Genomic DNA, 27073 nt, shown 5'->3' with positions numbered 1-27073 from the left:
TAGAATAAACATTTTAAACATAATTTTTAAATGTTTTATACAAGTGTATGGTGCTTAAATTTAAAATGTCAGGGGAAAAAAATGACGGCTTTCCAAAAAAATTTAAATCATCAGAATCAACTTGAGAAAAGATATAAAATATTTGTCATAAAAATTATCTCCAAAAAGGCACAAAACCCAGATTTTTGTTTCTAATATTCTCCAATAAAAGGAATCAGGGTTCCTTAGAAAAATGGCTAATTCTAGAACAAGATGAGCCTGGAGCATCTAATAAGCCAGAAAGTAAGGGAATGCTCAGAAAAAAAGGAGGCGACCCACAAGGTCAAGAGACACAGGAGCCAACTGAAATCTCTCCCAATGTCCCCAAACTGGAACAACAAAATAAACAAAGTCCTATTGGATCATAACCCAAGTATAAATTATCAATATCTGTGAGTCCATACTGATATAAATAGATAATTGAATAAGTAAATAAATGGGGGTGAAGAGACAAATCTCCCATGCGGAAGAATTCTAAATAAATGATGTGGGTGCTCTGCCTTCAAGGAGATGAACTATAGCTCCCCTCCCCGTAAGTGTGGGCTGCATGGAGTGACCGCCTTCCAGGGACTGAGGAATACAAGGAGTGGGGTAGCTTTAGAGAGCAGAACCTGGACTACAGGACCTCAGCCAGGTCAACACCCACAGTGGTAAGTCATGTTGATGGTGCATACCCTTGATACGATGTGATGAGACGTGTATATTACCCCTGTGGTCCTCCTCCCCAAAAGCCATAAACTTCATCTAACCATGAGAAAAACTTCAGGCAAGTCCCAATAGAGGGACATTCAACAAAACACATGCCCAGGGCTCCTCAGAATTGCCAAGGTCATCAAAAACAAGGAAAGTCTGAGTAACTGCCAGAGCCAAGCAGAGCCTAAGGAACCGTGACGACTCAATGTAATGTGGCGTCTAGGACGGGATCCTGGGACAGAAAAGGACATTAGGTACAATCTGAGGATGTTGGAATCAAGAATGGAGTTTAGTTAACAGTAAAGTCTAGATATTGGTTCGTTAACTGTAACAAGTGTACCAATCCATGTAAGATGGTAACAGTAGGGAAAGCTGAGTGTGGGGTGTATGGGAACACTCTGTGTTATCGTTGACATTTTTTTGTACATATGAAACTGTTCTTAAATTAAAAGTTGGTTTTTTAAAAGGCCAACAAATATACATTAATAAATTTTCAGGTAGTTTTTTTATAGTTTCAAGGAAATGATCATGACAATGTTATAGAGCACAAGAAAATATTAAAAGTTTTTTTCTTCACTTTAAGTAGCTAAAATACTGATACTAAATTTGACGGGGGTTGCATACATATAGATACATATAAAATCCTAAAATATTGGCAAATTGAGTTAAAGTGTATCAAAAAAACATTCTAATGAAATATGGAGTTTAATATCTATTACTACAATATCAATCAATCACTTCAAAGGGTCAAATAAGAAAACAAATATTTCAATAGATGCTTTAAAAGGCTTTAGATATAATTCAATATTACAGATTAAAATTCTTAGCAAAACAGAAATTTAAAAAACAACAGATGGTTAACATGATAAAGAATGGTGGTCTTACATCAATAGGCAAAATCTGTCTAAAACTCAAGCAGCATTCCCACTGAAATCAGAAATAAGGCCATTATTTATGCCTGATAAGTTCACTAGTGTTATCTGGACATTGAACATAGAACATAGTTTTCTGGACATTGAAAATAAGATATTATAAGGTGAGAATTAGAAAGAAGGAGAAACCCCACTAGAAAAGAGGCAAAAGTATTATATTTTTAAAAGACATCATTGTACTTCCAGGGAAAAAAATGAAAGAACCCACTTTTAAAAAGGCATCAGATGTCACTTATGTGTGGAATCTAAAATATGACACAAATGAACTTATCTATGAAACAGAAACAGACTCACAAACATAGAGAACAGACTTGTGGTTGCCAAGGGGAAGAGGGGGTGGGGGAGGGATGGATTGGGAGTTTGGGGTCAGCAGATGCAAACTATTATATATAGGATGGGTAAACAACAAGATCCTACTTTAGAGCACAGGGAACTATAGTCAATATCCTGTGATAAACCATAATGGAAGAGAATATGAAAAAGAATATATATATATTCTTTTTATAGATAACTGAATCACTTTGCTGTACAGCAGAAATCAACACAACATTGTAAATCAGCTGTACTCCAATAAAATAAAAATTTTTTAAAAGGCATCAGGGGGACTTCCCTGGTGGTGCAGTAGTTAAGAATCCACCTGCCAATGTAGGGGACACGGATTTGATCGCTGGTCCGGGAAGATCCCACATGCCGCAGAGCAACTAAGCCCGTGCACCATAAAGACTGCACTCTAGAGCCCTTGAGTCACAACTACTGAGCCCGCGTGCTGCAACTACTGAAGCCCACACACCACAACAAAGAGTAGCCCCCACTCACCACAACTAGAGAAAGCCTGTATGCAGCGACAAAGACCCAATGCAGCATAATTCATTCATTCATTCATTAATTTTTTAAAAAGTCATCAGAATTTATCAGAGAGTGCAGTAAGTTTGTCAGGTTCAATATACATATAAAATGCTATAACTTTATATAATCAATAACTTGTTAGAAAATATACAAGAAAAAAAATCAACAAAAAATACGAAATACCTGTCCAAAATGAGTGAGACTAGATCCTGTGAAGAGAGCCAAAGAGAAAAAGGAAATCAGTCAATAACAGGAGTTAGAAATGGATCAGGGGAGAATCTTATGGAAGGAGCCACACCAAAGAATTATGAGACACCTTTTATTGCAGAAATATCATAAAGGGTGGTCAGCAAGGAGTCTATTGGATTTGGGGGGTGACCCTCTACAACTATCCAGTGATCACTGAAACCCCATGATCGTGTGTGTGCGTGTGCATTTGAGAAAAAAGACACACAAAACTTTCGAAGATTTCTTCCATCAGAAGCTAGATCTGAGTGTCAGACATTCCCACAATTTTGACCACTTGAGTGGACCGTTCAACTCTTCCAAAAAGTAACAATCAACCAGGAAAAAGTGGTCACTCTGGAAAATTTGCTGCAAGAAAACAACTTTTTCACCCTTTTTCTTTTGTGCTCAACATTCCATCAGCAGCAGTCCCCCTGCTGACGTGCACCTCAGCTAATGATTTTAAGAAACCAATTTATTTTTCTAAAATCCAACATACACTAAAAATCATCAGCACTCTACCAAAATAAAGTAACAAAAGGGGATGGACTTCAGTATAGGTAGTACTAGTTCAATCGCAAACTCAAAGAATTGAGAAATAGTTACTGAACCATCAATACACTCATGAAAAATAAGAAGGAATCTAAAATGCAAACATGATTTTAGGTCTAAGGGTAGCCTTCACAGTCACTAACTTTGGGAACTATTTCTTTTATATATTTTAAGAGCTTGGAAGTATAATTGATGTACAAAGAATTGTGCATATTTAATGTGTACAAATTGATGAGTTTGAACATATGCCTACAGTTTGGATACTATTACCACAATCAAGGGAATAGACATTTCCAACACCTCCCAAGATTATTTCCTTGTGTCCCTTTGTCTTTGTTTTTGTTTTTGTTTTTGTTTTTAATGCATTCACTAACTCTGAACTACTTTTCTAAAATGCAGCAGAAAATAATACTAATAATATGTAAACACACATATACAAACATACACATAAAATCTACTGCCTAAAAGCTGAACACTTAGAGTTTGCTCCAGAGGATTACTAAATTATGTCCTAGTTTTTCAGGTTTCATTCATTTACATGGTAAAACTATAGCTAATTAAAAACATAATAAATGAAAGGAATAATGAAAAGAACATAAAACTTGACTCAAACTGAAGACACCAGGGTTCAAATTCCCTGAATAAATCACTAAACTATCTGATCCCTCATTTTCTCACACCATCAGCATGAGAATGCGTGTAAATACAGTTCATAATGGTAAATTACTACATAATTGGGAAATATAATCTCACCAACCTACCTACCCATTTCACAGCAAACTAGTCAAAATATGAACCTCTAGAAGAAAATGATTTTGAACTGCTTGTAACAGCAAAGACCTACATATAAAATAATTTGAATATGTAGTGCCTAAATATCCATACAGGTAACCAAATTTCCCATGAAGATATTGAATTTTATCCTAACTCACATCTGTACTATTTTATGATGTAAATATTTCACCAAAATTTCACTTTATTGCAAAACAGGCCAACTTCCTCCAGACAAGTTTTAAAATGCAGTCCTTTTTTTATTTTTTTCGAAGATGGGAACCAAGAGATAATTAGGACAAATTAAAGCAGATGAAAGTTGCATCGTACAAGGGATTGAATCTCCATCAAAAGAAGCCGGGGGAAGGGACTTTCCTGGTGGCGCAGTGGTTAAGAATCCGCCTGTCAATGCAGGGGACACAGGTTTGAGCCCTGGCCTGGGAAGATCCCACATGCTGGGGAGCAACTAAGCCCACGTGCCACAACTACTGAGCCTGCGCTCTAGAGCCCACGAGCCACAACTACTGAAGCCCGTGCGCCTAGAGCCCATGCTCCGCAACAAGAGAAGCCACTGCAATGAGAAGCTCACGCACCGCAATGAAGAGTAGCCTCTGCTCACCACAACTAGAGAAAGCCCATGTGTAGCAACAAAGACCTAAACACAGCCAAAAATAAATAAATTTATAAAAAAATAAAAAATTAAATAAAAAGTAAATTTTACCAATTCCACTTCTGGATATATATCTGAACAAAATAAAAACACTAATTTGAAAAGATACGTGCACCCCAATGTTCACTGCAGCACTATTTACAATTGCCAAGACATGGAAGCAACCTAAATGTCCATCAACAGATGAATGGACATGTATATACACATATATATATGAAAGAATATTACTCATTTTCAGCAATATGGATGGACTTGGAGGGCATTATGCTAAGTGAAATAAGTCAGACAGAGAAAGACAAATACTGTATGATATCACCTATATGTGGAATCTAAAAAACACAACAAGCTAGAAAAAATAACAAAAAAGAATCAGAGTCACAAATGAAGAGAATAAACAAGTGGTTACCAGTGAGAAGAGGGAAGAGGGGAGGGGCAATACAAGGGTAAGGGATTAAGAAGTACAGACTATTAGGTATAAAATAAGTTACAACGGTTTTCCCTGGTGGCGCAGTGGTTAAGAACCTGCCTGCCAATGCAGGGGACACAGGTTTGAGCCCTGGTCCGGGAAGATCCCACATGCCTCGGAGCAACTAAGGCCGTGTGCCACAACTACTGAGCCTGCGTGCCACAACTACTGAAGCCCAAGTGCCTAGAGCCTGTGCTCGGCAACAAGAGAAGCTACCGTAATAAGAAGCCCACGCACTGCAATGAGGAGTAGGCTCCTGCTCACCGCAACTAGAGGAAGCCCATGTGCAGCAACAAAGACCCAACACAGCCAAAAATAAATAAATTAATTAATAAAAATTTTTTTAAAAATTAAAAAAAAAAGCTACAAGGATGTATTGTACAACATGGGGAATAGAGCCAAAATTTTATAACTATAAATGGAGATAACCTTTTAAAATTGTGAATCACTGTATTGTACACCTGTAACTTATATAATATTGTACATTAACTATACTTCCATAAATAAACAAGCAAAAGTAAAATGTAAATATTAAATTTTAAAAATAAAAAAATAAAAAGTAAATTTCATTTGTGCCTTGTTAAGTAAGCATCCAATAATAACTTCTCTCAAAATCTGTGAGGTTTTTCCATATCAACAGAAAGTCTGACCTGTTTGTCTGCCCCCTCCTCACCTACTGGCCGTCCCCAGGTCCCCGGTGACAGAGGCAAGCAGTCTGGCTGACAAATGTCACTGGCAGCCATCTCATCTGTGATGGAAACCCCAGGAGCTCATGAGACCTCCTGCAGGGCAGTGGCTGCCAGTATAGCCACGACCTGCGGTCCAGCTCAATCACATGAGTTGAAAGCTCAAGTACCAAATGCTGCCGCTATAGCCACGACCTGCGGTCCAGCTCACTCACGTGAGTTGAAAGCTCAAGTACCAAATGCTGCCTGACAATGACTGTCCAGTCCTCCGCGAGTCCAAGAGTCAGAATCATCCGTTTTAAGTCATTTTCTTTGCATTTGAGCAACTGAACCAAGGGAAATAAAACAGCCCCTGGGTCAACAGAGACGGTGGTTTCCCTCAGAGGTGGTAGATGTATCTCATCTGCAGAGAGAGGCTCTCGGGGGAAGGACAGAGGGACCTGCAGAGAGAGGGTGGGAGGAAACACAGACTTGGAGAAAAAAACATTTATAAAGAGAGAAGACCAACCGGGTTCCTGTGTTTCCAAGAGAGGGTAAGTGGGCAAAACGTGTGAGGTGAACCATGTAAGTGGTGTGATTAACGGGAGGTTAGAAAGTTTAATCAAAGAGGAGTTTGGGAAGGAGGATAGATTTCTAAAAATCGTAGCAGCCTTATGCCAACAACAGGAACGAAGAAGGGGAGGGTGAACGCCTTTGCACCGAGACCAATCCAGGGAGCTGCAGAGAGGGTCTGGGCCCCGAAGGGCTCATTTTTCCAGCACAAGGAACCCTCTTAGAGCACAGTGAGGACTGAGCAGACTGACGTGTCTCTGTGCCGGTCCTTTGTGTGCGGCAGCTTCTGCGTGCCAGACGCAGTGATTGAGGCCCCGGGCCTCGCTCTCCTCAGGGCTCCTCTCACCTCTTCTGGAGCTGGATCTCAGCAAAGACCCCACCCAGACATGCTTCCTGATACTCCAAGGACCCACCAAAAGGGCACTTGAGGGATTGGAGCCACTTCATATGGTTTCGCTTGTGGCCAAGGAATTTCGGTTCCTACCACTTTGGGCCAATCTAGTCATACAAATCGTACCCTAATCCAGCATTTTAACCATCAAAATAGACTGTTCCATACAATCCTGTCTAATCTCCCAGTTGAGGTAGACACACTATCTTTTTTTTTTTAACCGAAGAAAAACAAATTTAATTTCATATGTGCAGGGGCAAAGGTATGGGACCCAAAGAAGTGACAAGGGCAGGCAATTTTTACACCTTTTAGACAAAGAAACAATAAATTTGAGAAGAATTGATAAGACAAAGAAGTTTGGGCTTGGGGGAGTTCATTAGTAAATAAGTAACAAGGTTTGTTTATACAGCCTTCTCAACCCTGAATTCCCTATTTCTGGTGATAAGGATGTCTTCTCTACCTCCTGGTACAGGGAGGGCCCCTTTCACATGGGAGAGTTATTTCCTCCTCTTAAGGGGATGAAGGAGGGTCAGAATGTTTTTCTTGTGCTGGCTGTTTCTTAAGTAAATTTAACTCAAAATAATCAATATGCCAAAGTGGTGTATTTTGGGGTGGCCTTCCCTGAATGCCATCAGTTCCCTCCTCTGAAACTTCCCTGGAAATTTCACAGTTTGGATGCTGATTTGGTAGATTGTTCCATATCTCATTGAACCAGTCTCCTGGTCCAGAGAGTAGGTCAGTCTAGTCAAACAGTTGTGTCCAATTTCAGGAGGTATTCTAAAGTGGGGTCCCCAGATTAGGCCTCTATGGTGCAAAGAAATCAGGTATTTAATAAGAGGCATTTCTATGGAAACAAAAGAAAAACAAAGGTTAAGGGTTGGAGCAGATTATAAACCCAGCCTGACTCTTGAGGGCAGCCGGTCGAAGATTTCTAGATGTTGGACTCGAAGCATCTTCAGATGGAACAAAGGCAGGCAGTGGCAATCGGACAGATTTTTCTGGTTTGCAATTTGAATGTCTCACCTGGTCTTTCTGAGTGGCCCATACAGCACCAGGCATGGAGGTTGTCCATATATGAGCTGTTGTGATAATTTCTCTGAAGTTTGTTTCAAGTTGTCCAACTTTAGCCTACATGACTTCAGAAACTAATGTTTCCAAGTTTTCTCCCACCCTTCTGACTTAGACACACTATCTTTACGTGTTTTTAAAATGCTATTTGTGGCCCATCCAAGGAAGATACTGCAAATACTCTATATTAGGCATCAAATCAACAAGGACAAAGAAGCAAAACCTCTCCAACTTAGCCTACATCAATGCCCAAAGCAGTGTAACCAACAGGCAACTTGGAAAGACCAAAATGGGGCTCTCTAACTTCCTTCACTTTTTCCTCAAAACTGGTAGTCAAAAAGTCTTTGTATTTCAAAATATGACATAAATAAGACACAAAATAAACTCACAGGCAGGAACTGAAACACTGATGGGATACGGTCCGTTCCTTCTAGTTCCTGAGTAGAATTCTCTGGTAGCACGCTTTGCTTACCTTCACCTGCTGATGGACATTCGGGTTGTTTGCGGGGTAGGGCCGTCGCAGCAGAGCTGCGACCACATTCGTGTGAAATCAATCAGTCAGTCACTCATAGGCCACTTCTCACCCAGCCCTGGATAAAAGGAGCAGTTCTTCATCTGATCCGTCCCATCAGCCAAGGAGACGTTGGTGACCTTCTCCAAAGCCACTGATCCCCATCCCCCAGCTCCCAGCACAGCCCAGGGCCGGACACCCCTCTGGGCCATGTGTTCAAGCAAAACTAAGGAGCAGCAGGAGAGGAAATATCCAGTGCAGGCCTGCCTGGTGGTCCATCATCAGAAGCGGGTCAGCTCCATGCAGGCAAAGACGCGGTGCCGGCCTCCAGCCGGGAGGGAGCAGCGCCTCCCAGAGGGCGGCCCCTCAGCCCTGCAGCCAAGGTCAGGCTCGCTGCTGCCCAGGGCCTAGCCGAGCACAGGGCGTGGAGAGACAGGTGCTCAGCGTGCAGCCTCCAGAGCCGGGATGCTCTGCCCACGCCACCAACGCAGGCAGCACATCTGCAACTTGTTAATTTTTCCTTTCTCCACGAGACAAAATAAAGCCTTAAAAAAACGAGCCCCTTGTGCTAGAACCTGTATAAGCTCCTCGAGCGTTGAAAGGATGACGAACTTATCAGCACTTCACAATTCAAGCAGAGCCAGAGAGCAGACACACACACTCGCACACACATACACACGTGTGCCCCACCTCACGCGCACACGTACAGACAGATGCATGAACACACGCTCTAACTCACCTCTACATGTGCAACATATACATATGTACACGTCGGCATATGAGTGCTCACACACCTACATGTACACCATACACATACGTACACACTCACACACCCTCTCACAGGTGCTCAAACTCACAATTCACACGCAAACAAACACATGCCGCCTACACTTACACATACACACAGAAGTGCACACACTCGAACACACACACACACAGGGAGGCTGAAACCAGGGAGTTTCAGCTCCTGGCAGTGGAAGAAGGATGGGAGCCCACTCATCCATTTCTGGACCTCCAATCCAGACCTCTCCTCTAGACCACAGAAGCATGAGGGATCAGGACCTCTTTGACCTCTTATCCATTTGATGCGTGCACTGAGTGCCTGTCACGTGCGGGTCCCTGAGATCGGCACTGAGCACACAAAGTGACAACAGGAGCAGGTTGTCTGCCCTCATGCCACTTACCTTCTGGTAGCGGAGGCAGACATCGCTGAGCAGTCGTGTAAAGACAGCATCCAGGGAATTGTTTTCCTAACAGAAGGGCCAGACTCAACGGGTAAAGGCCTTTTGCTTTTCGACTTTGCCCTTCTTCCCGCCTGGGATATGGCTGTAACATCATCTGAAGCCAGAAAGAAGAAAGATACATACTAAGGATGGGGGAGCAGAAAGACAGAAGGAGCTGGCCTCACCCGAGGCTTCTCATTACGTGAAGAAAAACACCCTGCATGGTTCAGCTGCTGTACTCAGCTGTCTGCCTCATGCAGCCAAAGCAGCCTCTGAAGGACACGTGGTAAGCTAACATGATCACATAGAAGGCATTCATTGATGCCACCTGCGGTCCTGTTAACAGAGCCAGAGTGGGCAGAGAACAAAATTCCAAATCCAGTATAAGTGTTCACTAAGGAGAGAATTCACTAAGTGAACATAAGTGTTCACTAAGGAGAGAATTGCCCCCATCAAGATGGAAAGGGTCCAGCGCAATCCACCTGCTACCAAATAAATAATGGCCTCCTGGAGACACAATACCAGCTTAGGGGAGAGAATGTAAAGAACGTAACAATAGCAAAGAAAATCCTAGAGAAACAGACAAGATCCAAGAAGTTGAGAAGATCTCCAGGAGCAGGAATCACGCTATAGGCAAATCAAGGTGTCAACACTGCAAGTGGATTAATTCTACTCTGGCGTCGCTGTGCTCAAGAGCAGAGCTCCACACAAAGCTTAGATCCTGTGCATATTCTTGGCTGCACTTGTCCATTACAAACATCTCTAGCATATTCTCATACCCGAGTCCCAAGAAACTGCTTTCTGTAGAACTCATTAGAGCCACTCTGTACTCCAGCCAGAAAAGAGAGATGTGCCCTGCGTCAATATCATGCACTGACTCAGCCCCAGGGCTTCCAATTTCCTGAGCCTCTACATCCAAAATTATGAATTCCCTCTGGAGAAAATCTCATTAGCACTGCTATCTGGCTCTAATAAATCAGCCACCGTGGCTGTGGGCCAGGATCATATATCACAGACGGAGAGTGGACATTATGACTGGAAAGAGCGTTGGACACAGAGCCTGCACTGTTGGGGGTTGGGCAACAAACACATAGAAAGTTAGAAAGTTCAGCCTTAGACACCTTCTTACAACTAACCATTGTTATTTCTTCATGGTATTTCCCATTACTTCCCTAAGGTCCTTGAATCACAGTCTTCACAACTTTTTCTTGTTCTCATGTTTCCTAAAAACCTTGGTGAGCCATCACCCTGATCAGTTTGGAAGAGGATGGAATAAATAAGGGTAGGGAGGAGAGCCCCTTCTTGAAGCCCTTGGCCCTGGGGAGAGACAAGTAAAGAGGCAATGTCACTGTGATGAGGATACTGAAGCTCTCAGCCAGGATGCCAGGGGAGCATGGAGAGACACACCTAAGCAAGCCTCAGACAGGAGGCTTCCCAAAGGAGGCCAGGGCTAGCCTGTGGTCCAGGGAGCACAAGGAGAGTCACGCAGCAGAGGGATGCATGAAGTGTGCTTTGGGTGGTGGGAGTGTATCAGTTATCTATTGCCGTGTAACAAATTATCCCCAAACTTAGCAACTTAAGGTCACAAACATTTATTATCTTTCAGTTTTTATGAGTCAGGAATCCAGGTGCAGCTTAGCTGAGTCCCCTCCATCAGGGTCTCTCACAGGCTGTGGTCCTCTCAAGGCTCAACTGGAGAAGGATTTCCCCACCCAAGTGATCGCTGACAGGATTCATTTCCTCCTGGGCTGTCGATCAGAGGCTGCACTCCATGGTAGCTGTTTTCCTCAAAGCAAGAGATAAGAAGAGCCACAGAGAGCAAGACGAAAGTCATTCTTTTGGGAATCCAGTCTTCCTGCAAGTGGCCAGCCCAGGAGGAAAGAGGAATAGATTGTGAGCAGCTGCACCGCTAGCCCTCAGGTTGAAAAAGCAAGAAGAGCACACTCACCCTGGAAAATGACCAAGATAGACTGTGAATCTAGAGATAAGAACTGCAATTATGAAGAATGTGGTATGGACAAATATATATTTATTATTCATCAAACTCTAAGCTACATTACTGAATTAGAACACTTAATAAGATGCAGGAGGCATTTCCCAACCTCCAGGATTCCTTATCATGTGCCTTAAATGTTGTTAATAGATATCCTGAATTTAGCATATTGAGAATAAAAGTTGAGCTCAAATCTTATCAAACTGATAGAAAAAGTGCAGATACATTTTTATGCAATTTGAAACCAGAGAAAAATCAGCAATTAATATGGAAATAATGTTTGGTTCTACAAAGGTAAAAGACTGGCCAACATGTGTTCTTGAAAAGTACGCATTCCCAAATGGATGCTTTGTCTATAAAGCTGAATTCATCAATACTTAGCATTGGATGTTTTATGTAAAGTATAATCCACTATAGTTTAATCAAATTATTATGGAAGCAAAAGGCCAGACTATTAAGAATCTTAATATGAAGAAATAAAAGTTATTTCAACCTAATTATTCAAGAACTAACCAAACTTTTCTACATTATTTTCTCTGTCATTCAGCTTACCTTTAGCCAGCTTCAATTATTTACCAAAATCACTGTCAAAAGTGGTAGTAAAGAGTAAAACTAGGAATCAAAATTTAGTGCAGGCCACTTTAATATAGAGTTGTTCTGTTTATGGAGCTTCAAAAGAAATGGTAAACATAGTGGCTTAAATTTTGTTTATGAAATAAATTACAAATCTTTATTACTCCTAAATCCTGGCTTACGCAATTTTCTTTCCAATCCCATTGGAAAAGGAAAATGCTTTTATGCAAAGAAATTGCCCTCATATTTTATTCATTCCCATAAAAAAATGAGAGAACTTCAACCCAGAAGACATAAAAAACAGATAAATACACTTGCAGAAAGCAAAAATAATTCTAAGCAGTAAAAAAAAAAAAAAACAAAGTTACAAAACAAATGGAGAACTAGAAAAAATATTTGCAACTCATTTCACACATAAGAGCTTACTTTCTTAACACATAATGAGTTCCAATAAATCTTTAAGAAAGAAGTCAGCAGTGCGATAGGAAAAAATGGGCATAGTATATAATAAGAGAGTTTACAGAATAAGAAATGTAAATAGCTCTGAAACATATGAAAAAATTCTCCAATCTATCCTTCCATTTCTCACCGCAAACTTGGAACCATCCTGAAGCTTTTCTTTCTCTCCTCCCACCCCCATATTTAATGTGTTAATGCATCCTATTGGCTCTGTCTTCTGAAAAGATCCAGAGTCTTACACACTTCTCACCACCATCACCTTTGCTTGTACTCCTGTGATTTCTAACTGAGCCCTCTGTTTTCATCCTTGTTCTCTATACCATTCTTCATGGGGCAAGCAAAGCAACCCCTTTTAAATGTAACCCTACATTGGTTTCCCATCTCAGAATCAGAGCCAAAGTCCAGTGGTTCCAAGGCCCAAGCATCTGGTCCCCTATAACCTCTCTTTCCTGTCACACTGCCCCCTGCTACTCCCACTCCAGCAATCCTGGCCTCCTTGCTGCCTTCCTAAAGATGGCAACAATATATTGCCTGTGATGGTTGACTTTGTCTGTCAACTTGGCTGGACCACAGTACCCAGATATTTGCCCAGACACCAGTTTAGATGTTGCCATGAACGTTGCCATGAATGTTGCCATGAATGCCATGACATTAACATTTAAATCAGTGGACTTTAAGTAAAGCAGATTAACCTCCATAGTGGAGGTGGGCCTCATCCAATCAGTTGAAGACCTCAAGAAAATAAAGACTGAGATCCCCCGAGGAAGAGGGCGTTGTTCCTGTAGACTGCTTTCAGACTTGAGCTGAAACATCAACTCTTTCCTGGATCTTCAGGCTGCCAGCCTGCCCTGCAAATTTTGGACTTGTTAGACCTCAAAATTGCATGAGCCAATTCCTTAAAATATATCTCTCTCCCCACTTCTTACCCTATATACCCACAGAGCTATAGATATAGAGATAGATATAAGATATAGGTAGGTATACAGATAAATAGGTAGATAGGTAGATCTACATATGTATTGATCTATAGATGAGAGATAGATAGATAGATCCTATTTGTTCTGTTTCTCTGGAGAAGACTTACTAAGGCATTGCCCAGTAATATGACCTCATTTCTCCCATGAAGAGGTGGTGTTCATGCCCCTCCTCTGGGTGTGTGTCTATTTTGATCAACAGACTATGAATTCTGAGATTAGGTCATAAAAAGCCCTTCAGCTTCCACTTGGTGCTCTTGGAACATTTGCTCTCAGAATGCTCTCCTTCAGAAACTGCTCACTAAGCCGGAAGAAGCCCAAGTGTCATGGAGGGACCACATGTAGGTACTCTGCTTGACAGTCTCAGCTGAGCCCAGCCAACTGATCATAGCAGCCCAGGTGCCAACACGTGAGCAATGAGGCCTCTGGATGATCTCAGCTCCTGAGCTCAAGTTAGCCCCTGCTATCCACGTCTTCCCAGTGGAGGCCCCAGCACCAAGGATCAAGAGGAGCATCCCCAACAGCCGTCCAAATTCCCGACCCACAGAATCCGCAACATAGCAAAGCGATCTGCTCCTAGGTTTGGGTTGGTTATTCAGCAACTGATGAGTAGCATGGCCGCCAAGCACAGCTCCAAACCCCTATGCCTGCCATGCCCTCTTCCTGGCTATCCTCCCTGGAATCCCACGTGGCTCCCTCCCTCACCCCCATCAGGGCTTTGCACTAATGTCAGCTACTCGGTGAGCCTTCCTTTACTCCCATTTAAAACTACAACCCTCCACCCCACACACTTTAGCTCCCTTCCTTGGTTTCTTTGACTTATAGAATATATTACCATCTTGTATTTTCCTTTGCCTATCCCCTCTGACTAAAATGTGCACTCCTTGAGAGTAGGGTATTTGGGGTTCACTCTGTTCCAGGCTGCATTACTAGTGCATAGCACGGTGTTTGCGCACAGTAGGTGCTCAACTAATATTAGCAGAGTGAATAAACAAACAAATGAGAGCCATAAACTAAAACTTGGGGGACATATTCAATACAATTTTGTACCTATTAGATTCACAAAAATCTAACCTTTTGTTAGTACACTGTGCTGGTGAGCATGTGAGGAAACAGGCACTGTCATACTTTGTTGCTGAAGAATAATCTGGTGCAATCTCTTCAGAGAAAGATTTGGCAATAGGATCCAAAATTTGAGGTGCACATCAAATTTGACTCAGCAGACTCATTTTTAGAATATATCCTACAGAAACGCTCATACTCATGTGAGATGGTGTATCTACATGGGTATTTATGGCAACACTTGTTTGTATGAACAAAAGATTCAAAAACCAAATGTTCTTCAGTATGTAGCTGTTAAATAAATGTTGGTTCACTCCTGCTAAAAGACTTAGACAGATGTAAAAGAGAATGTGGCAGTTCCATAATTAAATAGAACTTAGGTAGAAGAAGCTCCTAGATATATTGTCAGACATTAAAGTAAAGTTCAAAACAGTATGTGTGTTAAGTCACCAGTTTAGTTATAAGAAGTTGAATATCTCCTGAAGGATAGAAAAGAATTGAAAAACAGACATGTTGTGCCACATGCATCCAGTATCAGCTGAAAGAAAACATGCATCTATTTTTTAAAACAAAGATAAAAAGCTTGAGAATCTGAAAGCTTGAGAATATATATATATGTATATATATATGTGTGTATATATATATATGTATATATATGTGTGTGTATATATATATATATATATATACATAAAACTGAATCACTTTGCTGTATACCTGAAACTAACACAACATTGTAAATCAGCTATATTTCAATTTTTAAAAAACTTGAAATATTTTCTCTCCAATCTTTTCTGCAAAGAGCAATCGTGAGTTCTTGCTTCCCTTCTGCTTGTTTCAGAGACAGACAGGTAACATGTCTTGTGGATAAAGAAGGGAGACTCCTTTGGCCATTTCTCCAGAGAAAGACACCTGAGGAACTGTCCATAAGGGCTCACAGCCATCCCTACCAACTCCAAGGACTTAGTCAAACAGAAAATAAGCAATAAACGCTGCAGTAAAACTTGCAGCAGATGTAGCTGACAAGACGGCAGGACAGCTTCTCAATATAAGAAATTATGGGATAAACTGCTGCTTATCTTTGCACATCATGATGACATGTGGGTCATCTCACCTACAGATGGGTACTTTGAATCAAGTAAACGTGCAGGAAGAAGGCTGAACTGGAATATATTTTCATTGATATTCCCTTTGGGGGTTTTCTTCATCAAGATTGTTAGATGAAGAAACACTTAAAACACATTACATTCAAGACTTTTTTAATCGACCAAGTTGAATAACAGTACTTAAGAGCAAAGAAACAGGCTATGTTAAAAAAGAAACACGATATGCTACTTAGTAACAAACTATTACATGTCTCTCTCAGAAACCTTTCCAGGGTTAAGACAGTTAATGAGGATTATTCATGAAACTGGTTTTAATCAACATCTAAACTGCATTTTTAGTCAAAAGAAAAAAAAATATCTACACTGAAGAATTTGCAAAAATGTCATCTTCAAGCACGGAGTCCCATTGCATTCAGCATTTACTGACCACACACCACCTAAAAGATACTGCACATGGACACCCCTTGTCTTCAAGCAGGTCTTAGGAGCAAAATGCCAGGTGGGTAACCCCAGCACAAGCTCAATGGATGCAGGACAAAGAAGAAGAGGACACAGGGGGCAAGACGTCATGGAGGTGGCAGTGTTTGACCTGTGCCCTGAAAGGGTGAATGATGAGAAAATAAATACTCTTCCAGCGGGGGAGCAAATCCGATGTGGGCAGCGTGGCTGACGTGCCTAACTTCTAACCTCCAAGAACAGAGAACAGAAAATACTGTTCAGACTGTAGAGGGTTGAACTGTATCCCCCAAAAAGATATGTCCAAGTCCTAAACCCCAGCACTTGTGAATGGGACCTTATTTGGAAATACGGTCTTTGCAAATGTAATGAAGTGAAGGATAATCTCCGGATGAGATCATCCTGGATTTAGGGTGGGTCCTAAATCCAGGGAACAGTGTCCTTATAAGAGGAAGGAGAGGGAGATTCCACACACAGAGACACAGGGGCTCGAGGGGAGGGTGTGAAGACTGAGGCAGAGGTTGGAGGGATGTGGCCACCAGCCAAGGGCCACCGAGGATGGCTGGCAGCTGCCCGAAGCTGGGGGAGACCTGGACAAGATCCTCCCTCAGCGCCTCCAGAAGGAACCAACCCTGCCCACACCTTGAAGTTGGACTTCTGGCCTCCAGACGGTGAGAGGGAGAACAAATGAATCTTGTTTTAAGCCACCAAGTTCATGGTAATCTGTTACAGCAGTCCCAGGAGACGGATACACCGCCCTTTTTTCCTGACCTTGGTATCCAGGGCATCACCCAGGGCCTGCACTTGGAAGGTACTCAGGAAAGACTGGCTGAATAAATGAATGAAGTGGGTGTCCAAGGCAGACTGGGAGGGACTGCCTTGAATGTCTCAGAGACATTCTTTGAGTTTGTTCTGCAAGCTTGGAGGGGAATTAAGGGACTTGTGAGGAAGAACACGACATATTCAACAGGTGGAAGATGTTATGGCAACAACAGTGGGGGAGCTGGAAAGTAGAGCGTCAGGGCGAGCGGTGGGGGGGAGGGGCAGGATTTCTGAACGCAGGTACCAGAGCCCCAAGAACTAAGATTGACACTCTGGACCAGGCTGGACTGGGAAGGGAAGGGGAGGACGTGTCCACTGGGGGTTGCCGGGTTGAGAAGTCTAGCCCAAGTTTGGCAAAACGAGGAAAGGAGCATTTGCGGTTAGAAAGAGATCTTGGACCAAGTTTCCTAGAAACCAGAACCAAGGCCAAGCTGAAGCACCCCTGGATCGGGGGAGTTGCAGACCCAGCCCCAGGGTGACGAGAGTGAGAGAAGGAAGAGAGGCCGGGAGAGGAGGGAAGGCCACCCAAGACGGTACAGGATGGTGCCGGCCCTGGCGCTCCGCAGAGGGAGAGCCACCTGGGGCCTCGGTGGACAGACTGGGTGGAGTGGTGGTCTCAGCGCAGCCCCCCGGAGCTGGAGCCGGAAGGAGAGGACGCGTCCGCAGGCCGCTGGTCCCCTACAGCCAGCTGTGCCGACACCAGATCCCTCCTCCAGGGTGCTTCCAGGGTGCAGGGCTGGCTCAGAGTCAGGACGTGAGGGACGGAGCCGAGTCAGGGGCAGGGCCAGCAGAAGAGCCGCAGTCCTTGGTGGCATCCGTGGGGGTGGCAGCAGCCCGGAAGCTCCTGAGCATGGATCTGGGCAGGACACAGGGCGCCAGCAGCTGTGAAGAGGTGACTGATACAGAATAATGGGAGGCTGGCGAGTGCCACTCATCTGTACAATTTTTAAATCTTTGTGGCTCCGTGGATAACTTGTTTATTAATTTGTTTGACCAATAGATTTCTAACATAAGCAAATTTAATCCCTGGATAAAAAAGCCAAAACTGTCTCAAACCCAGTGATAGAATTGTGCAGTGATTTTTACTTATTTAGCATATATTGTATAGCATCAACTATAGGCCTGACTCCCTCCTATGAACTCATTTAACAACCTGCATAACAACGTTTTGGGGTAGAAACTATTGTTATTCCCATTTCACAGAGGAGAAACCTGAGGTACAGAGAGGCTGAGTGACAGGCCTGCAAGGCTCCACCCTGACTGCAAAGCCCATCGCTTCACTCTGCTGCCTCTTTGCTTGTTGTGAACTTTGTGCTTATGGGGTATTTTTATCTTACAAGCTTTCCGTGGGAGAAAGAAGATTAAAATGCGCGCTGCACGGCGAGCCTCACGTCCCACCTGAGACAAAGGCTGTCTGTTTCAACGTTTCACCTCTTTCTTTTCACCAGGAGCTCAACCAGGAGCAGAGAGCTTGTTTAGCCTCAGACCTTTAAGATCTCAAGATTAATTAGGCAAACAGCGGGCTTCCTGGCATTGCCTGTGAGTTCAGCTTCCCAACCAGTCTTCAGGCTGAACCTGAACAAATGTCACAAACGTGTCTTGGAGAAGTCCAGAGCACTCCTGCGTCAGGAGCATTACGGTCAAGACGTCAGATCACGTGGTCCACGTCAGCTCTGCCACCTACCGGCCTGCGCCCTGGACAAGGCACTTAGCCTGCCCTTGGTCACGTGCCTCGGTTCCCTTGTCTGCAAAAGGGAGTGAAAAGTGCACCTACCTCTTAAGATCCTTGAGCACCAAATGGCTGAAAACATACAAAATGCTCAGAAGAGTGCTTAGGACATAGTTGGCCCATAGAGAAGCATTTGATGAATTCACAACATTATTATAGGAGCCTCGCTCTAGGTCAGTCAAGCTGGGCAGGCTCTGGGGGTCAGCCGCTCACTGTCATCCGAATCCTGACACCTGCAGTTACCTGTGATTCCTTCTCCTGCCCACTGCGTGTTGCCTCTTCGTACCGACACTATTCATCAGGTCATGCAGCCACGGCTCACCCCAACAAGAACTTGGGTTCTGCCTTTCCAGAATTTCTTTCTTGATGGCCAATGTGAGTTGGAGGACAGGCAGATGAGAAAGTCCAAAGAGGCAAGGGTGCTTGTCGCCCCATCATCATTCAGCCACCACCATCTCTGTGGCCAGGATGCCAACTGGAACTCCCCGTTGCTTTCTTGGGGTTCCAGTGCCAGTAAAGTGATGGGTTCATCTCTCCTAAGTGGTGTCCCTGGTGGCACAATGGTTGGGAATCCACCTGCCAATGCAGGGGACACGGGTTCGAGCCCTGGTCCGGGAGGATACCACGTGCCGCAGAGCAACTAAGCCCGTGTGCAGATGAGTACACCTCCTGAGGCCCTTTGAGTCTTGACCAGGTCGGGGGGGTCTTATCAGCTTCTTAACACAAACAGAACACAAGCCCCCAAAGAGCAGATGCTGGAGCCAGCTCTGCCTGGCCCCCTCTCACTACCGCTGTTGTCCTGCTAACAGTGGCTGTTCGCCCGGGGATAATTCATCCTACTGTCAGCAGCAGTTTCTACCAGCTGGCAGACTGACAAACTAATAAAACAGATCACCTAAGTGGAAAGAGCTGGCACTCCCTTCGATGTACTTAGGCTGACATAGTGTGATCGGGCCACGCACAGACTCTGCTCAGAAAAGAGAGAAACCACACAAAATTAAATATCTGTTGTTAAAGATGGAATTTCTGAGAAAAGATGAAGTGTTTAATGGCCTGTACTCCCTCTGGTCTAAGCAAAACATCACAGATTTTCAGACATTTGAGGATCCTGTGGAAATTTCTTTTCTCAAACATTAGAAAGACGGAGGGCATTCATTGGATGGTTGTTTCAAGAGAACTTCAGGCAAAAAAAAAAAAAAAAAAAATGGGAGCATAGACCAAAAAACAGGAGAGGGGAGTCTGGGAGGGTCTGCCAGAGTTAGAATGAGGGGTGGCCCTCTGGGCTGGGGTGGGGAGCAGAAAAGAAAACAATATCACTGGGGTCTTATCCCTTTGAGACCTTGAAGAACAATAATGTGAGGAAATAAAGGGAAGAAAGCACTATTCTTAAAAGCTGCCTGAATCTTTTCCTGTCATTTTAAGGAAGCAACAGAATTTATCTTTGGGAGAAACACTGGGCCATTTGTTGGGTAGAGGGTTGGGGAGTGGGGAATCGCTGTATTTGTTTACTTAGGTCAGGAAAATTTCTGCTTTTGTAATTGCTATGGGCTGAATGTTTGCATCCCCTAAAATTCATGCGTTGAAGCCTAATCCCCAGTGTGATGGTGATTGGAGGTGGAGCCTTTGGGAGTTGATTGGGTCATGAGGGTGGAGCCCCCAGGAATGGGACGAGTGCCCTTAAAGGAACAGACGCAAGAGAGATGAGCTCCCTCTCCCTCTCCCTCTCCGCCATGTGAGGGCACAATGAGAAGATGGCCATCTGCAAACCAGGACGCAGCCCTCCCCAGACACTTGCTCTTCCAGAGCCTTGATCTTGGACTTCGCAGCCTCCAGAATTGTGAGAAACAGGTGTTTGCTGTTTAAGCTCCCCTCGGCCCACCAGTCTGTTCTGTTCCAGCAGCCCTAACTGACGAAGACAGTAATGGTCAACCCCAGATCTCGTTCTGGAAGGGGGAGGCATAGGCAACAAGTTATTTTATATAAAATCGGGCACGGAATATGTCTGAGGACTTGGTTTGATGTTAAAGACTTCAGTTCTCTCTCTATTTTTGTCTGGGGCAAGGAAGATAGGATGCTGTCTCTGAGAGGAAACACCTTGTCATGGGCGCCCCCATCTGTGGTTGGTGGGTGGCTGCAGAATGCCAGCAGCAGAAGTGGGACGAACAGGTCACCAGTGGTGACACTGTGATGGAGTTTAACATACAGCCCCAGGAACAGTGCTATTGGGAAGCCAAGGCTAGGAATTCAGCGCTACAGCTCTATGCCCTCCCCACACCTGCAGCTGAGTTTGTTATTGCTGCACCTGTGCTGCTTGCATCTGTGAGAATTCGGGGACAATTTGCATGGGCCAAGTTTCCATTGCAGAGAATGGAATCCTCTCTAACAAGTTTGTTAACTTCCTGAGGCTTCCATACAAACCACCACTAACTGATGTGGCTTTGTGTGGCTTAAAACAGCAGAAATCTCTGCCTTTGCCTTCACACGGCTCCTCCTCTGTGCCTGTGTCTCCCCCTCTTCTTATAAGGACACTCTCATTGGATTTAGGGTCCACCCAGATAATCCAGGATGATCTTCTCATATCAAAAGCCTTAAGTTAACTACATCTGAACCTATTTCCAAATAGTCACATTCACAAGCTCTCCACGGACACATCTTTCTGGAAGGGGGCGGGAGCACCGTTCAACCCACTATACTTGTTAAGCAAAATGGGAATTTTTATAAATTATTAAATGCACACAGAACCACTGGGGAAAGTAAAGAATCAGATTCCAGGATGAGTTTCCAGGAAATACAAAGCCTCAGGGAACCTGGTCACCAGGAAAGCTCCGCCCTCCATAGTGTGGAAGCTGCAGGGCGGGGAGGCTTCCGTGGCAGCTGCCAGCTCCACCGCCTCTGCCAGGGGCCACACCCTGCTGCTCCCCAGCATGAGGGATTCTGAGCTCAAAGGCTGACCAGGCAGAACCTGAGTTACGTGAGATCCCAGGGGCGAGGAGTTGAGGGAACACAGCTAGCTTGCCGACCTCAGCATCCTGGAAGGTGCTGGAAAGCAGGGGAGGTACGCACCCCAGGACCCGCCCACCACATCTGTGTCTGCACCTGACTCACATGGCCCGTGAGAGCACAGCAGAGCACTGGGTGGCAGTGAGATCGTGACCATCAGCAGCCAGGAAGGGGTTCTGAAATGTGAAAGCCAGCCGTTCTCAAGCTTTGGGGTACAGGTCTCCCAGCGGCTGGCTGAACTCGCAGGGCACTGCTGGTGGGAATAGCGATGAAGTGCCGAGTGAAGGGCCATGATGGGGAGCAAGGTCAGCAAAGAGGCCAAGCTCCGGGGCTCCCACCTGTCACCTCCCTGCGCCTCACGCTGCCCCTCCTTCCTCCTCTGCCCCTGCCCCTCGAACGGGCACCCGAGGGTTCACTTCCATGCGGGAAAAGGTGCAACAGGGCAGAGGACACCGGGAGCTCTGCCCAAGAGGATGGGGAAGGGGCAGCTCTGCAAAAGGAAAGGCTCTGCTCCTTTGGGGCAACTCTGAATTCAAGGCAAACCTGCACCAGGAAAAGCTCATCACCGCCTCTGCTGCAGGATTTCAGTGTCTGAGTTAAGATGGAGACAAACCAGAAGTAGCCCCCTCTGTGACTCACTTTCTTGACTCTAAAATATATTTTATTGGGCTGGCCAAAAAATCCGTTCAGCGTAAGATGCTACAGAAAACCCAAACAAACTTTTTGGCCAACCCAATACTTCCAAACCAGGCTCCAGCTGCTAAGAGAGCACGTAAGTATGAGAAAAAGTACGCTCCTAAAATTCTCAATGCGCCATGGGAGTCCCTCAGAATAGAACAGACCGTCCCTTCTCAATGGCTCTGCTGTCCCTGCTGAGGCCCTGGGGTCACAGACCCCAGCGGAGCTTCTAGGGGGACCTCAGCCTCCGTCTCACCTTGTCTTCACCAGAGGCAGGGAGAGTGAATAAGGAGAAGGGAAGGAGAGTGTCGGGGTCTGGGAGTTCACATTTAACACTTTGCAGAGTAACCTGAAGGCTAGAACATCAAGGATGATACAAAAAGAATTCATACGATGTATGCACAGCCTAGAGAAAGAAATATTTTTGGACCCAAAAGGACATTATGACACTCAGTGGAAATGAAGAATATTCCCTTTCTTAAGTGAACTGATTTATTCCAAGATGTGTAAATACAGGTCTCATGGACTATTTTAAACAAGCTATGAGATTTTTAAACAAATATTCAGAGATCTGTTTCATAGCTTCTGGATTTTAATTTCTAAAGCATGAGTGATTATAAAAATGAAAATATCCTTATATTCGTGTTCTGCACCAGGAAATCCCAAATAAGTGGGCTTATTATTAAAAGATAATCTTGCCTCCCATGTTCATCATCAGTAAAAATTCAAATCTTCTTTATTCATCACTTGAGTTTCCTAAAACTGTCATTTCCATTAAAGCACTGAGGAAAAAAGAATAAGAATGTTTGGTATGTTACTGCTTCAATGGCTTGGCATTTTCCCACCCAGAATGAATCTTCTCTCCAGGCTTTTCCATTCCCATTTGCGTTAGTTCGCTAGGGCTGCTGTAACAAAATACCACAAACCGCATGTTTCATAACAGAATTGTATTCTCTCACAGTTCTGGAGGCCAAAAGTCTGAGATTAAGGCATCAGCAGGGTTGGTTCCTTCTGAGACTTGAGGGAGAACTGTTCCATGCCTCTCGCCTACCTCCTGGTAGTTTGTTGGTGTCTTCATCTGCTCAGGCTGCCATATGAAAAAACCACAGAATGGGTATCTTAAACTACAGACGTTTATTTTCTCACAGATCTGGAGGCTAGAAGTCCATGATCAAGGTGTCGGCGGATTCTGGCTTCCAGACCACTGCCTTTTCTCTGTGTCTTCACGGGGCGGAGAGAGAGAGCACTGGGGTCTCTCCCCGTTCTCATCAGGACCACAGTCTTCTCAGATTAAAGCCACACCCTATGACATCATTTAACCTTTATTACCTCCTTATAGACCTCCATCTCCAAATATAGTCACATTGGGGGGTTAGGGCTTCAATATATGGACTTGAGGGAGACACAACTCATCCAAGACAACTGGTAATCTTTGGCCTTCTTTGCCTTGTGTAAGTTCACCCTGATCTCTGCCTTCATGTTCACATGGCATTCTCCCTCTGTGTCTGTGTCCAAATCTCCCTCCTTTTATAAGGACACCAGCCACGTTGGATGAAAACCCATCCTAATACCCTCATTGTCACGTGATCATCCGCAAAGGCCCTATTTCCAAATAAGGTCACATTTTGATGTACCGGGGATTAGGACTGAATTCTGGGGGAAACAGTTCAACGCATGACACTACGACCTTGAGACTGGCCCACTCTCTGTGCTCCTCTTCTGTCCTCACGCCCTCAGCCCTCCTGTTGCCCAACTGCCTAGAATTCCACTTTGCACATGTGATTCTTACTCAGGAAACTTGGTTGGCTCTTAGAACATTAAGAATGAACCAACTCCCTCAGCTCTGGCATCTAGGTTCCCTCTGGGGACCTTGCTGCCCCTCCAGGAGGCCTGGAGTCTGCAGAGGTGCCACAGGCGGAGCCCTCCCATCTCCCTGGCTTCTTCCCGCGGCCCTTCTACCCGGCATCTGCGTGTGGAGCTCAGCCTGGGCACGGCGCTCGCGTCCCCAGCTTCAGGAGGCTCGTTGCTGGGGTCGTGTGGGCTTCACGTTGGGAGAACAGACAGCACATTGGCCCTGGAGTTGGAAGTGGGGTTAGATGTGCACATTCCAGCCCCACTTACTTCCGGCTGTGGTCTCCCTGCGGTGGTGGCATCTCTCTAAGCCTCAGTCCCCAGCTGTGCAAACCATCCCTGCTCTCACCCACGTGCAGTGACGCATGGGAAACTCTTAGAACGGTAAGTGCACCACGAGCAGCTCTCGCCTCCCACACACTCCGTGCGCATTCCTCTCCCGACAGCCGTCACCTCGGAGACTCTCCCAGCTGCCTGACCCCTTCTCACCCTCAGGGTCCACGCCTCAGGGAGGCCTTCCTCCACAGCCCAGCTGACTACCCCCTCCCCCATCACTCCTTTTCCCACTATCCTCGCCATTTTCCTTCTTCGCATCTGAGATCACAGTATTTACTCTTTGTTGTTTGTGGTCTGTCTCCCCAGGGAAGCTTCAGGCTTCGAGAGACTTGGCCTCTTATCTGTGTCCCTCACCACCACACACCCAGCACCCAGCAGAGTTCAGGGCACAATAAGTGAATGAATGAACCCAGGGGCACACTTGTTCCGAGACCGGCTGGCCTGGTCTCTTCCGCGACTCAAGATCCAGTTATCCTGCCTTCCCCTGAAGTTCTGACATTCAGCCTTCACATTTTGCGCGTGGCTGTCTTTCCAACTAGACTGTAAGTTGGTGAGCTGAGTTTTAGACATGTCTGAATCTCGGTTGCTCAGCTCAGCACGTTGGGCCCCGGGAAGCTCAGGCGAGAGCTGTGGGAACAATGTTGCCGCATGGCTTCCCTGTTCCTGGGACCTCCATGTGGTGCCCTCTCTGGCTCTAGAGGTAAGTGGGCATCAGTGCATGCTGCCCTCGCCGCAGGGGCGCCCGCCTAGAAGGCGGGGAGTGGGAACTGCAGTGGGGCTCCCAGGCCCCCCAGTGAGATCACCTGGGGCCCTGAAGAGAGAGGGAGACCCTGACCCCAGCCACAGTCGTCTCTGCCTGCCACCCCCGATGCCCACCGCCTCCCTACGAAATGCATTTCTCCCCGTTGGTCTCCTTATTCACTCTACGCTGTTCATGCCATCACTATCCTTCCCCGTCTGGTGGTCCCCCCACCCAGGCATCCCCAGCCTAACCTTAACCCCACTTCATGGGCCTCTTCCCTCCAGGTCCGACGTAAGACCCACCTTCTACAAGAATCTCACACACACTGCCTTTCGCCCTCTGGCAGTGTCCTGGCATCCACCACAATCGATGGCCCGCGACCTGTCTGCACGTCTCCTCTCCCGGCAGGACCGCAAACCCCGGCGATCTGTGCCCTCCTCACCAGGCTGTGCAAACATACCAAGAATGCCAACCACAGAGCCGGCTGGCTTCCTGCTCCGTGCCCGGGTTTCCTGGATAATTGCATCTGCTCGCCCAGTGATTTCTGTCTGCTGAGTAATTCTCAGCAGCTGTGAGTCACGGCTCAAGGAGGCTCCGAGTTCCGCAGCCTGATGGGCGCAGCTCCGTGATGAATATGGAAAAGGCTCAGCCTCAGGCCTAACGAGCAGTAGGAGAGAGAGACTTCCCTCTGCACATTGGAGAGATGAATTAGCACTTACAGGGCTATGAATCTAGCCTCCACTAATGTATTCCATGGTCTTGTTCTGACCCCACCATTACCTCAGGGGCTCTGTAATTTATGTTCTGCGGCAGCTTGCAAACCTTCCCTTGACCTTCGGGTAAATCGGAGAACCGTACAACTCCCTTCAGAGAATAAAGGAAAATGCAGTTGAAACTTTTTTGCAGGAAGGCCTGAAAAATGGAAAGCTCCTGAATTAAACATAATGGAGAAACAATTCAGCCCTCCATCCCCCTTTCCCTCAGGAACCGAATCTTTCCAAAGGAAAAAACAAGACGCCGGTATGATTTGAAGAAAATCATTTCCTAATTGGCTTTGACCGAAAATAAAGAGAAACCGCCCTGCAATCACACTCATGTTTATTTTACTTCAAGACAATGCCACCGAGGAAGAAGGCCATGCCGCACCCGGATGGAAGATTTACCTGGATCTAAGCATCTCCTGACTACAAATATCTTGGAAGCCACATAACAGGAGGTCTTTTCTTTTTTCTTCATGATTCAAAAGCATGTAGTCAAGTGTTCACTCTCTCCTCTCTCTCTTCCGCTTCCTCTCTGCCAAGATCTATAAAACATATTATCTTCTGTCTTAAACTTTCTGTTTCTCTCGCCTCCACTACTGTCTGCCTCTGCTTTCTCTTGCCTTCTGCCTCCCTTCTTACTACTCCTGTAGCCAGGACCAGCCAGCTCCTTATTCAAAATGTACTGAGAATTTCAAGGCAGCGGCAGCAGAGAATAAACTGAGCCTGGGCCCTGTGCGTGAGGAGCCCTGTGTGACAGGCACAAGTCGCAGGCCCTGGGGTCCCGCCCTGCCTGTAGCATCTGCTTGTAGCATCCGTGGTCTCCACTGCTAGACGTCTGCTCCTTGTCTCGGGCTCCCTGCCGCTGACCAAGTTGTGGCCAGATTTGAAAGAGAAATGGTTCTCATCAGC

Source organism: Eschrichtius robustus, chromosome 2 (genome assembly GCF_028021215.1).
Source record: "Eschrichtius robustus isolate mEscRob2 chromosome 2, mEscRob2.pri, whole genome shotgun sequence".
Lineage (NCBI taxonomy): Eukaryota > Metazoa > Chordata > Mammalia > Artiodactyla > Eschrichtiidae > Eschrichtius > Eschrichtius robustus.
This window is presented reverse-complemented; position numbering follows the sequence as displayed.